This window comes from Ovis aries, chromosome 1 (assembly GCF_016772045.2).
Source record: "Ovis aries strain OAR_USU_Benz2616 breed Rambouillet chromosome 1, ARS-UI_Ramb_v3.0, whole genome shotgun sequence".
Lineage (NCBI taxonomy): Eukaryota > Metazoa > Chordata > Mammalia > Artiodactyla > Bovidae > Ovis > Ovis aries.
In genome coordinates this window covers 42,165,988-42,181,426 of record NC_056054.1, presented here as the reverse complement: position 1 = coordinate 42,181,426, position 15,439 = coordinate 42,165,988, and the positions used below count along the sequence as shown (strand labels likewise).

Below are 15,439 nucleotides of genomic sequence, written 5' to 3'. Positions count from 1 at the left end.
AGTAAATGAAATCTAGCTTTTCAAAAACATTATATGTATTTATATATATATTTAATATGTATATATATTACAGATATACTAATAAGTTAGACTTTATCTTAGGGGTAAGAAAAAGTAATTCAACATTAAGAAATCTAAAGTATTATTTACAATGTTAAGCTATTGAAAACAAAATTATGTTATTATCTCCATAACTGTTAAGGAGATATCTGTTAAATTTCTACTTTTATCACTCATTAAATAAATAAAAATCTATTATAGAAAGATATTTTTAAAAGTTCCTTGGTATGATGAGATAAGCAAATCTCTTCCCTAAATCTGTCATCTTGTTAAATGGAGACGTGTTGAAAACAATCTTTATTAAAATCAGAAATAAGACTTTTATTTAATTTAATACTGTTCTATGGATGCTGGCCAAAAAATTAGGGATAAAAATTATAAAATTGTGTCAAAGATAGTGACATGTATTAATCACAGCATTTTCTCTATCAGAATACACAGGAAGACTGCATTTGTTGGTTTTCCTTGCATCTGGATGGAGTTATATGACTGAAATAAGGCCATGGAATTTCCCCGGCCTGGCCTTTGCAGACACCCTACATGCTCTCCATACCTCTTTTTTCCCTTCCAAATGGCAAAGAGCTGCTTGATATTCATTAGACTTCAAATGTGCAAAAACTAAACTTGTATTGTGTTCATCTCTATACCATTTATAAACATTATATATGTGAATATGTACAGTTTGCATATTATGAGTGTGTATAATCTTTTGTGAATGATAGATCCCAAAGTATATATCTTTAAAAGAGCTAGAGGAAGAGTAATCCAAACAGGGGACACTTCAGGTGTAGAGGCCATCAAAAGGGAAAGGATGCTGAGCAGCAACATGGTGGTTGGCAAGAACAAGTGCCTTACAGAAGGCAGCAAAAAGGAAGCCAAGAAGGATATAGTTGACTCATTTTCTAAGATTGTATGATGTGAAAACACCAGCTATGTTCAACATAAGAAATACTGGGAAAACACTAGTCACAAGAATTCAAGGAGACAAAATCTCATCTGATGACCTCAAGGATCATCAAATTCAAGATAATTACTGAAGATGTTCAGTAATTAAATTAGTAATTCAGTAATTCCAAAAACTGCCTAATTTCCATGGCTGGCTTCTTACCTGTGACAGACTGTACTCCTTGATCAAAAAATGGCAGGTCATGATTGAAGCTCATATTGATATCAAGCCTACCCATATTGTTGCTTCATCTATTCTGTGTGAGTTTTACTAAAAATGCAACAATTAGATTTGGAAGACCTCCTGTGCCCGGCACCAACAGGTCTCCCAAGTCTAGAAGAAGATGATGGAAATCGTGACCCAAGAGGAGCAGACAAATGACTTGAAAGAGGTAGTCAATAAATTGATTTCAGATAGCATCAGAAAAGACGTAGAAAAAGCTTGACGGTCTGTTTATCTGCTCCATGATGTCTTTGTTAGAAAAGTAAAAATGCTGAAGGAGCTCAGATTTGAATTGGGAAAACTCCAGATTGTCATGGTGAAGATAATTTTTGGAGAAGCTACTGGAGATGAGACAGGTGCTAAAGTCGAATGAGCTAATGGATATGAGCCACCAGTCCAAGAATCTGTTTAAAATTCAGACAATTAATGATGATAAATAAAAGATCTTATTTGTGATGTTTAAAAAAACAAAGGAAAGAACTAGGTATGTTCTGGAATCTAAAACTGCACTGTCTGATACAGTAGTCACTACTACATGTGATTATTTAGCAACTGAAATGTGCCTGGTCTGATAGAAAAAAAACTTATGGTTATCAAAGGGGAAAGGCATGGAAGAGGGATAAATTAGGACCTTGGGATTAACATATATACACTACTGTTCATAAAATACACAACCAGCAAGGACCCACTATATTTTATATATTATATCATACAGGGAATTATATTCAATATCTTATAATAACCTATAATGGAAAAGAATCTAAAAAAGAATATATATATTGTATGCAACTGAATCCCTTTGCTGTACATCTGAAACTAATACAACATTGTACATCAACTATATTTCAATAATTTTTTAAAAAGATATGTGACTAGCCTGAATTGAGATGTGATATAAGGGTAAAAGGCACACTTGCTTTGGAAGAGAGGACAAAACAAAGAGAGCCTAAAATATCACATTTATAAATTTGATATTGATTACTTGTTAAAATGATAATGTTTTATATATTTGATTAAATAAAATATATTGGTAAGTTAATCTTGTTTCTTTTTAATGGGTATACTTGAAAATTTTAAATTATATATGTGGTTCACTTTTGTGGTCCATGTTATATTTCTGTTTTTCTTCTGGAGACTGACAGAAAACCAGTAACAAACATTGTGGGTAAGTACAGGATGAGTTAATTTAAGAGGTTATGTGTTAAGGGTGTATATCATGACCACGTTCACATTTATTCATTTCTTCACCTAACAAAGAACTGTTAAGAATTATCTATGCCCAGGCACTGTGTCAGGTTTGGGGGACACAAAAATGGAAAAGATATAAACTTTTCAAGAAGCCTATAGTGCAGGGGAGGAGGCAGATAAGCAAACCAAAAATTACAATACTGGTTTATAAATGTTCAGATTTAAGGCAACACAAAAGAAGGGCACCTGGGGTAAAGGGGAGGCAAATAAGGCTTTCAAGAAGAACTGCTTGACCTGTCTTTTAAGGGCAAATAGGATACTCTTACAGATCCATCCTTATCCAGCCCTACCTCATTCTTATTTCTCTCCAACTTGGATTTTTCTGATATCATTTTCTGATTGTTCTTGCTTGATCTCCTGTTCAGTGGTCGACAAAAGTGCCCATCATCAAACTTTAGCATCAACTTACTTAAACTCAATCCCGGTTTTCCTTTAATGATGTATTTTCTCTTTCCTCTGTATCCACTCTACTGGAGACCATCTCTCTCTGCCATATCCTACTCTTCATGCCCAACACACTAGGCGAGGAGGGGGTGACATTGTCTTACTTCCCCATTTTAGCTTCTGTGTCAATCATTTGTTGCCATTGCCAAAAACATCTTCTAGGTCCATCCTGCCTACTTGCCCCCACTTTAGTTGTTTTTCTTTTTATTATGTCAACCCCAGACCAACTCCAGGTCAAGTTTTCCTCTATGACTTCAGCAACTTGTATCACAGTCCTCTTTATCTCACCACCTGGCCTCATTTTTCATGACTTCAGCATCTCTTCTATCATCCAGCATACCTACCTCACAGTTCCTTGAGTTTCTCAAGTCTGATAACCTTAATTCTCTTACTAGTTTTATCTTAGTCACTAAAAGTATAGCCATATTTTGGACCTCATCTTTGTTTATTTTTATTTCTTTGACTGAACCTCTAAAGAAACAGAGATTTTTACCTAACCTCTAAACTATTTATCCACCCTTCCCCGCCCTCCACATACCACATGTATGCCTTAACACCTCCTGAATCTGCTTTTGCTTCTTATTGTGATCTCTAGGGCTGTGGCTCTTCCTTATTCACTTCTCATAGCCTTGGGAGTAAAATCTGAGGTAAGCTAAGAAAGCAGTCCCTCCCTCAAAACTCAATAATATCTGTTCTCGTTCTATAACAATAATATCTGTTCTAGTCATTTTCTCTGAGAAGGCAGTGGCACCCCACTTCAGCACTCTTGCCTGGAAAATCCCATGGATGGAGGAGCTCGGTGGGCTGCAGTCCATGGGGTCGCTAAGAGTTCGACACGACTGAACAACTTCACTTTCACTTTTCACTTTCATGCATTGGAGAAGGAAATAGCAACCCACTCCAGTGTTCCTGCCTGGAGAAGCCCAGGGATGGGGGAGCCTGGTGGGCTGCCGTCTATGTAGTCGCACAGAGTCGGACACGACTGAAGCAACTTAGCAGTAGCAGCAGCAGTCATTTTCTCCTGGCACTCATATGGAATGCTTGCTTTTATCTTGATGAATGTCATTCTTCAAGGTCAAACTCAAATTCTCACCAGGAAACCAAACACAGGGATCTTTCCTTCTTTAACTCCTACTACAGGAACCAAATCAACCTTTGATTATATAACTTAGCTTAAGTCATCTCCAGATTATTTCTTATCTACTAGTCATTGCCCAATAGAAATCTATAAGAAAAGAAACGTACTTTCTATTTCTTTGATGTTTTCTAAACAAATAACACAATAATAGATATATATATTTGGTGATTAGAAACTTATTTGATAAACACATATTTAATTTTTATTTTGGTATGTAAATCCAATAATAAAACATTATTCTGCTTATTCTCATAATTACTTCTCATAATTATTCTCATAATTACTTCAAAGAAGTTGAGAAAATAAAAATTTCTTGTTTGATCTCCTCAGAGAGGTCTGTGAAAACCCCAGTGGGAATATAAGCTTGGCAATTATTTATCTGATTGGATCCAGAAGCTGGACCTGGTTGTGAGAAGTTGTTATTAGAGCAATCAGAAAAAGAAACTCCAGAGCACCATGATAACAGCTAGAGTTTAGAAGCATCTCATAGCATTCTATATTTTATTAAGCACTCTACAGGCAGTCTGTTAACTGCTTGGTGATTATTATTTCAATTCCTCCAAACCTCTGAGTTAGGTATTCTATTCCCATTTTACAGATAAGGAAATAGACTCATAACTAGTAAATGACTTGTCCAAGAGAATAGCAAATATCAGAGCTGGGGTTTGAACTCACCTCTGACTCTAAAGCCTATGACTTACCCTTAACATCTGATGAGTTTAAATTTGTTCTGTGACTAGTAATTGATTTGCAGGGGTCTAATATTCCTCAATTCCTTTGGTAATACAACTCGCTTCTTTGAGGGGGAAATTCCCTTCTTCTTCCTGCCACATTCCATCATGAAGAAGAAATGGTTGCTATCATCTCTCAATATGACAATGCCTCCTTATCCATAATATTTGGTTGAGGGATAGATAGCTACCCAAGCTGAGCCAACACCACCTGATTTCCAGTTCATGACCCATGCTGGCCCAGTGAGGATTCTTCTTCAAGAGTCAAGAGACTGTGAGCGAGGAGTCTTTTCCTGTTAGGTATTCCAATTAGAAGAATGTAAACCTGAAACCATGGCAAGTCCCTCACTTCCTGAAAGAAGACTGTGTGTAAGAGAGAATAAAACTGACATGGTGAGAGAGAGAAGGAGAGAGCCCTATTGCTTGCAATCCCCCTTTTTTCTTTTACTGCTTGTGACCTTCCCATGGTTACAGGAACCAATAACTTCTTATTTTGCCCAAGCAAATGCTTTCTGTTATTTGCAAAGGAGTCATAAATGATTCAGCCCAACCCAGGAAGTGCTGAAGGTCAAAAGTCAGTGAAATTAAGACCTGTTAGCACAATGAAGGAGCAAATGAAGTGTTGGAAGCAAAAGACAAAGCCAACAGGTTGCAAATCAGACCGTGCCAAGAGTGGATCCGGAGATGAGAGACAGTGAAATTAAAGCTACTGAGACCATTTATTCTGCAAGAGCTCTATGAGACCTGAAACTTTTTTTTTTTAAAGGTTATTAGCCAAATAACAGCCAATAAGTCAGCTTATTCAAAAGCATAGATGGAGTAAGAGCAATAATCAGAATTTTATAAGATAAAATCACTCCTTGAAAGAATTAAGCCCCAATAAAGCCAGCCCTATCTTTAAAAGGTAGCTTTTTGTTTAAACTGGTATTCACTATTTTCTTTTTGATGACCATTACAAACTAAATAAATCATATACTAGACACAAAGAGAAATCTAAAATAAATAAAAGATATTCAAATGTATAATACCTCATACTGGCCAGGAATTAGAGTTATATAAAATTTACTCAGAGATGAAAAAGAGCCTTGGCTCTGAGAAGACTTAATTTCACCAGGATGATGTGTTGAGGTTTAGATTAAATGAGAATTAGTCTTTGACAATGGACTGCAGAGGCACACTAATATGGTTGTAAAAAAGAAGCTTCCTCAGTCTGCATTTTCATTGCAAAAATATAATTACAGGAGTTTAATTTCCTAACTGGGTTTACCTAGAGATCCATGTCAAGGAGCAGGCTCTAAAATGTAAATAATTCATTGGTTCATCTAGTGATTTTCAAAGCTACCAAGGACTTTAGTGCCCCGACCTCTAGGAGAAAGGGGTGAAGTCTTGGATTGAAGCTTTATTTAGCAAATCCTTTCCATTCAAAACCCATAAGCTTCTTGTCCCAGTCAGCAAGTGTCCAGAAGGTGCCTTGTCAACAGATCCCATTCGAGGGGAGCACTGCTGGGAGCTGACAGAAGTGGGAGGAGCCTTGGGAGCTTCTGTTGCAATCTGGCCCCTCCAGTGAATTGAAAACAACTTTGGCTTTTCAGCTGGAAGTAAATTACATTCCTTGAACTCACTTTCTGTTTTGTGATGTGCCCGTACGCGTATGTGGTATGTGTGGTTTGTACATGTGCGTGCACATATACAGGTGTGCTTATCAATTGTAATTGGGTGGTGTTTTCACACATTGCATAGTCCAATAAAAACTGTGGAATTTCCAATTACTTCTTGTACTTTCTGCGATCATTGTCCAGAAGAAGAGCAATATCAATTGAACTCATTGAAGAATCTGCCACTTATACAGTCAAGTAGTATGATTAAAATTGTGGAGGGTTGCTAATTTGAATGGATCAATATCTGCCCATGGTTTAATGATAATGATTCAACTTTTTTTTTGTTGGAGGCTTTAAAATTAGGGTGTGGCCTAAGATTTACACACAAAGAAGACATGCTTATAGGATTGCTTTCCCTCACCTCTTTAAGAAACCCATTGTGCCTCCATTGACTCACTTCACTGGAAACAGGTCATAGTGAAATGTTTCTACCATAAAAAGGACAAATTACTAAGTTCTCTAAATCTTATCACTCTTACAGTTGACAATTAAACCAAATTATTACACCCATAAAATAGTATAAGGAAGGTCCTTGCTAAATAAATTGTTTCAGTTTCAGGGTTGCTTGATAAATAGTGATAGAAATAAAAATTCTATTACGTAAGAAACTCTACACTCTAAATTAGATACACATAGCAGACTTGAGGAATGGATTTCAGATGAGAAATATATTTGCTTTATGGACCAAAGTGATATAGTGGTTGCTAATTTCTTTAAGGCGTTAGCTGATTATAATTCAGTGTGTTAATTTAATATTATGGGTGATAAGCTTTGCCCCCTAATTCTGATCTATCATAACCCTGGGTGTATTTGTATCCCCATTTTCAGAATGTGCCTTTTTCTGTGCCTTTGAACTAGCATCACTGATACTTTTTAATCTATAACTTCAAATATTCTTCAGACCAAAGCTAGAAAGAATGTTAGTAATTGCATTCATTCCTCCAGGAAGGTGAACCCTGGAATCACTTCTGTTTGCAGTGTGGTGTCAGTATGCCAAGGCCCAACTCTGGCTGCTTGAGGGCCCTCCGTCATTTTCTCCTGGTCCGTATATCCCTGACCTCCCCTAAGTTTTCCTCCCAGCTTCTTCACAGGACCAGCTTATCAGGGGTTCTGGCACCTTTTCCGGGGTTACCAAACGATTTCTCTGGTATCCATCTTCCACTTGAAGTTTTGCATCACTGTATATAACTGCCACAGAGACCACGAGTACCGGATATAAAACAATAGGGGATCACTCATGGTATTATTCTGACTTTGTTCAAGAAAATTGAGACTCTGCAAGTATCGATGGGTGTAATGGATGTTTAATAATGAAGACAGGGTTTACACAAACATGGCAAGAGCTGAAGGAGTATCAGTCTAAAGAGCTGAATCTAGAGAATCAAGAAAAACTCACAAATGTCAGACTGAAGCAAAGGAAGAAGGGAATAAGTGTATCATTTATGGGGGAGTTTTCAAACAATTATGACTATAAGGTGAGAGCTCATAAAGAAGTCTGGAAGCCTAACATATAAGATTATAATAACTTTTCAATATTCATTTGCTTTACTTTGTCTTCCAAATCTCAAGAAAGTTGTTCTCATTGGAAAACTAATCCAAGACCAAGTATGTAAGGAGATTTTAGGAAACATACTTTCCAGGCCCAAAAGGAGATTTTGAAAATACTGTTAAACTGACAACAAACAATTCAACAGAGTCAACCTCTTTGGAAATTTGACAACTATGCCCCATTCCTTTTAACCACATTTAACTCAATAAGTAATATAAGGATATCATGCTTTTAATTAGCACAATGCGACCATCCTTTGACAACCAAAGACCAGCAAACACTCTGCCAAAAGAGTAGACTCAAGTCTCATACCATTTTAACTATAGATGGGGAAACAGTGGAAACAATGTCAGACTTTATTTTGAGGGGCTCCAAAATCACTGCAGATGGTGATTGCAGCCATGAAATTAAAAGATGTTTACTCCTTGGAAGGAAGATTATGACCAACCTAGATAGCATATTAAAAAGCAGAGATATTACTTTGCCAACAAACTTGCATCTAGTCAAGGCTATGGTTTTTCCAGTGGTCATGTTTGGATGTGAGCGTTGGACTTTGAAGAAAGCTGAGCACCGAAGAATTCATGCTTTTGAACTGTGGTGCTAGAGAAGACTCTTGAGAGTCCCTTGGACTGCAAGGAGATCCAACCAATCCATCCTAAAGGAGACCAGTCCTGGGTGTTCATTGGAAAGACTGATGCTCAGGCTGAAACTCCAATACTTTAGCCACCTCATGCAAAGAGTTGACTCATTGGAATAGACCCGGATGCTGGGAGGGATTGGGGGCAGGAGGAGAAAGGGATGACAGAGGATGAGATGGCTGGATGGCATCACTGACTCGATTCATATGAGTTTGGGTGAACTCCAGAAGTTGGTGATGGACAGGGAGGCCTGGTGTGCTGTGATTCATGGGGTCGCAAAGAGTTGGACATGACTGAGTGACTGAACTGAACTGAAATGACACTCAATATGCCAGAAAATTTGGAAAGCTCAGAAGTGGCCGCAGGACTGGAAAAGGTCAGTTTTCACTCCAATCCAAAAGAATGTTCAAACTACCACACAATTTTTCTCATCTCACATGCTAGCAAAGTAATGCTTAAAATTCTCCAAGCAAGGCTTCAAAAGTATGTAAACTGAGAATTTTCAGATGTTCAAGGTGGATTTAGAAAAGGAAGAGGAACCAGAGATCAAATTGCCAACATCTGCTGGATCATCAAAAAAGGCAGAGAGTTCCAGAAAAACATCTACTTCTGCTTTATTTACTATGCCAAAGCCTTTGACAGTGTGGATCACAACAAACTGTGGAAAATTCTTAGAGATGGGAATACCAGATCACCTTACCTGCCTCCTGAGAAATCTGTATGCAGGTCAAGAAGCAACAGTAGAACTTAACATGGAACAACAGATTTGTTTCAAATCAGGAAAGGAGTAAATCAAGGCTGTATATTGTCACCTAGTTTATTTAACTTATACACAAAGTACATCATGCAAAATGCCAGACTGGATGAGGCACAAGCTGGAGTCAAGATTGCTGGGAGAAATATCAAAAATCTCAGATATGTAGATGATATCACTCTTATGGCAGAAAGCGATGAGGAACTGAACAGCCTCTTGATGAAAGTGAAAGAGGAAAATGAAAAAGCTGGCTTAAGGCTCAGCATTCAAAAAACTAAGATCGTGGCATCTGGTACCATCACTTCATGGCAAAAAGATGGGGAAACAATGGAAACAGTAACAGACTTTATTTTCTTGGGCTCCAAAATCACTGCAGATCCTGACTACAGCCATGAAATTAAAAGACATTTGTTCCTTGGAAGAATAGCTACGACCAACCTAGACAGCATATTAAAATGTAGAGACATTACTTTGCCAACAAAGGTCCATCTAGCCCAAACTATTGTTTTTCCAGTAGTCATGTATGGTTGTAAGAGTTGAACCATAAAGAAAGCTGAGCACTGAAGAATTGATGCTTCTGAACTGTGATGTTGGAGAAGACTCTTCAGAATCCCTTGGACTGCAAGGAGATCAAATCAGTCATTCCTAAAGGAAATCAATCCTGAATATTCATTGGAAGGGCTGATGCTGAAGCTGAAACTCCAATACTTTGGCCATCTGATGTGAAGAACTGACTCACTGGAAAAGACCCTGTTGCTGGGAAAGATTGAAGGCAGGAGGATGAGGGGATGACAGAGGATGAGATGGTTGGATTGCATCAGCAACTTGATGGACATGTGCTTGAGCAAACTCTGGGAGTTGGTGATGGACAGGGAAGCCTGGCATGCTGCAGTCCATGGGATCACAGTCAGATATGACTGAGCAACTGAACTGAACTGAAATGATACCTAATCCTTTTTAGCTAAATTTAGCTAAGGGGCAAGTATATGCCCCTTTGAAATCTTGCAGTATAAATATAGAAATAGGTGATCATTAAAACAGGTGATATAAAATATCCAATGTTGGATAATATAATGATGAAGAGACAGAACAGAAAAGAATAATTCATTAATATATGTAAATATAACCAAATGAAAACAATAAGGAAAATGAGTGTGATCACTATTATTTCTACAAGTGACAATTTGGCCATCATTGGAGTTTATTTCTTATTCCATTAAACTTTCCTTAGCCTTTTTGTCTACAGTAAGTGGTTCAGTTACTTGTGGTTCTTCGACCAATGCTGCTAAGTCACTTCAGTTGTGTCCGACTCTGTGCAACCCCATAGACGGCAGCCCACCAGGCTCCCTGGGATTCTCAAGGCAAGAACACTGGAGTAGGTTGTCATTTCCTTCTCCAATGCATGAGAGTGAAAAGTGAAAGTGAAGTTGCTCAGTTGTGTCCGACTCTAAGCGACCCCATGGACTGTAGCCCACCAGGCTCCTCCATCCATGGGATTTTCCAGGCAAGAGTACTGGAGTGGGGTGCCATTGCCTTCTCCGTCTTCAACCAATGAAGTTACCCAAATTCTCCTGAAAGGTGTTTGTCATCATGTATTGTCAGTCTTGGGTTTCTATTAACATACTTTCCCATTATCTTTTGCCAAAGGACAAAAGAGTACTAAGAAACACACCCACAGGATATTCGGTGTTATAGTTTTAACCTCTTTAATAGTAACTTTCCCTTTTTAATCGGAATGAATTACTCTACCCATTATAGTAATACCCTACTTTGCTATGAACTAGTAATTATAGTAATACCCTACTTTGCTATTGGCTCAATGGCATGAAGTACCTATAGTGGCCAGATGGCAGTAGAACTGTTATAAATTTGTGTACCTTAATAAAACCCAATCATGCCAGGGGATAAGACTAAAAATTCAAGGCTTGCAAACTTGGTGAAATTTCTGGAATTCTAGGAATTTCTGGGGTACGATGAGATCGGCCCTACAAAGTAAAGAACAAGTGGTTTCATCCAGTAAGAAAAGGTATAAGACCTAGGGTGCCTCTTGGGATTTTGAGGCCAATCTGTACTTCATTTAGGTATACTAGTACACAATAACTATTGTGTACCCCCTGATTCTAGGAATTAAGATCTTAAAGCAGAAAGCTCAAGTTGTAATAATGGGAATATAAAGCTTTCTGGTAGATTGTGAGGAGTAACAGTAAGAGAATCCAACTCCATTTCCACCCTGTAGTTCCTAAATCCATCCATCTGGCTATAAGTGCGATAACATCACATACTGATTGCTACTTCAAATCATATGCAATATCCTTAGGACATTTCCCCAGACTTGCAAAGTTTGCCAAGCGCCTAAAGCCCTCCATTTATAACTTACCGAGAATTATACTGTCCCTCTGGTCATAGAAACTGTCCTCTGTTGTGGTAACCCTTTCACTAACATTTACATGAGACACAAAAATCCTCATATTCTGTGCCAATTTGGAGAATTATATCCACTTATCTCTTCCAGACCTCCTTGTCTATAGTTTCACGATTTTGTTTTCTAACTCCATGACCATCAAGCTAAACTATTTGTTGCTGTCCACAAAACAGTATAGATTCATACCTCTACCTACGTTTTCTTCCAAGAAAAATGAAGAACAAGGTGCGTGCTCAAAGTTCTCTGTGCTGGGAGGCTTTCTCTTCACTACCTGAGTGATGCTGCAGTGTTGCAGATGTCCACTTTCAATTGCTACTGAGATATAATACAGAATCATTTGTAAACACCCTCTGTGTTTGTCAGTGAGATGCTCATAGGGGATGATGACGCTAGAGATGCTGACTGAAGAAAAGAAGTCTGGTGATGGGAGTAGCAACCACAGGAGTCTGACTGGGTGGTCTGGGCAAACGGCTTGTGCCTCCAAGGGTTACTTGGGCACTATCTTGTATATACGGCTTCTACTTGATGATGAAGTGCTGTCATGTATATCTAAATTTATAACTTTGTGAGCCAGACAGTACACATGTTATGAGACTAGCTTGTTTTAAGGTGAGAAGATTAGGTTATATGGTAAATTTATGACCCATTATCACGCATTCATTCTCTTTTAGGATCCAGAGTAAGTCCAAAGTTATTTCTCAAATAGACAATAGTTATTCACAGAAAACAATATAAATTTCCTCCAAAATTGAAAAGGTCTGCACTTTTCTTTATCTATCAGTTTCAGTTCAGTCGCCCAGTCGTATCCAACTGTTTGCAACCCCACAGATGGTAGCATGCCAGGCTTCCCTGTCCATTACCAACTCCGAGAGCTTGCTCAAACTCATTTCCATTGAGTCTCTGAAGCCATCAAACCATCTCATCCTCTGTCATCCCCTTCTCCTCCTGGCTTCAATCCTTCCCAGCATCAGGGCCTTTTCTAAAGAGTCAGGTCTTCGCATCAGCTGCTCAAAGTATTGGAGCTTCAGTTTCAGCATCAGTCATTCCAATGAATATTCAGGATTGATTTCTTTAAGACGGACTGCTTTGATCTCCTTGCAGTCCAAGGGACTCTCAAGAGTCTTCTCCAACACCACAGTTCAAAAGCATCATTTTTTCGGTGCTCAGCTTTCTTTATGGTTCAACTCTCACATCTATACATGACTACTGGAAAAACAATGGTTTTGACTAGATGGACCTTTGTCAGCAAAGTAATGTCTCTGCTTCTTAATATGCTGTCTAGCTTCCCTTGTGGCTCAGATGGTAAAATGTCTGCCTATAATGCGGGAGACCCAGGTTCAATCCCTGGGTCGGGAAGTTCCCCTGGAGAAGGAAATGGCAATCCACTCCAGTACTCTTGCCTGGAAAATCCTATGGACAGAGAAGCCCGGTAGGCTACAGTCCATGAGGTCGCAAAGAGTCAGACACGACTGAGCGAATTCACTTCACTTCACTTCACTTCGGGGTGATCATAACTATTCTTCCAAAGAGCAAGCATCTTTTAACTTCATGGCTGCAGTCACCATCTGCAGTGGTTTTGGAGCCCAAGAAAATAAAGTCTGTTACTGTTTCCATTGTTTCCCCATCTATTCGCCATGAAGTGATGGGACCAGATGTTGTGATCTTAGTTTTTTGAATGCTAAGTTTTAAGCCAGCTTTTTCATTTTCCTCTTTCACTTTCATCAAGAGACTCTTTAGTTCCTCTTCACTTTCTTCCGTAAGAGTGTTATCATCTGTGTATCTGAGGTCATTGATAATCTAAATTTCAGCTTGGGCTTCATCCAGTCCGGCATTTCATTTGATGTACTCTGCATATAAATTAAATAAGCAAGGTGACAACATACAGATTTGACATACTCTTTCCCCAGTTTGGAACCAGTCCTTTTTTCCATGTCTGGTTCTAACTGTTGCTTCTTGACCTGCACCAGTTTCTCAGAATGCAGGAGAGGTGATCTGATATTCCCATCTCTAAGAATTTGCTGTGATCCACACAGTAAAGTCTTTGGCATAATCAATGAAGCAGAAGTAGATGCTTTTCTGGAATTTTCTTGCATTTTCAATGATCCAAAGGATGTTGGCAATTTGATCTCTGGTTCCTCTACATTTTCTGAATCCAGCTTGAACATCTGGAAGTTCCCAGTTTGCGTAAAGTTGAAGCCTCACTTGGAGAATTTTGAGTATTGGTTTGCTAGCTTGTGAGATGAGTACAATTGTGTGGTAGCTTGAACATTCTTTAGCATTGCCTTTCTTTGGGATTGGAATGAAAACTGACCTTTTCCAGTCCTGTGGACACTGCTGAGCTTTTCAAATTTGTTGGCATATTGAGGGCAGCACTTTAACAGCATCATCTTTTAGGATTTGAAATAGCTCAGCTGGAATTCTATCACCTTCACTAGCTTTGTTTGTAGTGATGCTTCCTAAGGCCCACTTGACTTCACACTCCAGGATGTCTGGCTCTAGGTGAGTGATCGCACTATCATGATTATCTCGGTCATTAAGATCTTTTCTGTACAGTTCTTCTGTGTTTTGTGGCTCAGATGGTAAAGTGTCTGCCTACAGTGCGGGAAACCCGGGTTCGATCCCTGGGTCGGGAAGTTCCCCTGGAGAAGGAAATGGCAATCCACTCCAGTACTCTTGCCTGGAAAATCCCATGGACAGAGGAGCCTGGTAGGCTACAGCTCATGGAGTCGCAAAGAATTGGACATGACTGAGCAACTTCACTACACTTCTGTGTTTTGTATAGTCCTTTATCTATAGGACTTGCCAAAGATTCCATATAGCATTCATATCTGTCATAGACACTTCACCACCATTGGTTGTGCAGGTTTATATGGCTCAAGTGGTAAAACAGCTTGACTAGCAAGCAACCTGGACCTGTTGCACAGCTTTTTCTTGCCCTTTTTTCTGTTCAAAACTGGCAGTCTTATCAGATTATTCAGTAAATGGATCAAATCAGTGTTCCTAAATGAAGTATGAGTGAGTGAGTGTTAGTCACTCAGTCTTGGCTGACTCTTTGCAATCCCATGGACTGTAGCCCACCAGGCTCCTGTGTCCATAGGATTCTCCAGGCAAGAATACTGGAGTGGGTTGCCATTCTCTTCTCCAAAATGAAATATAGATTATTTCATAATCCAAAGAGGCAACTAGATCTACACCTTTTTATTACTGGTTGGAGTCACTTGTCTTTCACTTTGTAGAGATAGTCTCAATATATCCAGAAATTCCTTGAATTCCTAGAAATTTCACTGAATTTGTGAACCCTGAAATTTGTGGCCTTACCCCCTGGTATGCTTGGGTTTGTTAAGGTATACAAGGATATTAGCAACTTCCTGCTCACTAGTTTCAGTCAGCCTGATAGCATCAATGGAAAAATATTTTCCCATAGAATCACTAGATAAACAAGGTCCTTGGGCACTGAAGTATTACAGAGGTTTGAGGTAAGGCAACCTACTGAAGGTGTATTGTTACTTCCTCTATATGAAAGAATACTTGTTCTGGTTGTGTTTACTAACAAGCAAAGGAAAAAAAAAAAGCATTCGTTAGATCAATAGCCACATATCAAATACCAGGAGCTGTGCTGATTTGCTACA

The 15,439-nt window shown here is 38.7% G+C and overlaps 1 pseudogene; it reads left to right on the top strand.

Annotated features, from left to right (window-relative positions):
- Window positions 1-362: 362 nt before the first annotated feature.
- Window positions 363-2,267, top strand: LOC114113027 (small ribosomal subunit protein eS1-like; annotated as a pseudogene).
- The last annotated feature ends 13,172 nt before the right edge of the window (window positions 2,268-15,439 follow it).